We start from the raw sequence: 263 nt of genomic DNA on the forward strand, positions 1-263 counted from the left end.
AATTTTATAATTAGAATTTTGTTATATAAAAAATATTAAAATTAACAGAATATTTATCCTAAAAAATATATAGTCAAAGATCTGATTAGGTTTTATGGATATTTTTAATTTACAAAAAAATATTTAATTAACTCTAATAATTTTTAACTAGAAAGGATCTAATTACAAAATTAAAAATAGTATAAGGACCTAATTATTAAAAAAAAGATATAAATACCTAATTATAAATTTAAAAAAATTATAAGAATTAATAGAATAATTAA

The sequence above is a fragment of the Arachis duranensis genome, chromosome 5 (assembly GCF_000817695.3).
Source record: "Arachis duranensis cultivar V14167 chromosome 5, aradu.V14167.gnm2.J7QH, whole genome shotgun sequence".
Classification (NCBI taxonomy): Eukaryota; Viridiplantae; Streptophyta; class Magnoliopsida; order Fabales; family Fabaceae; genus Arachis; species Arachis duranensis.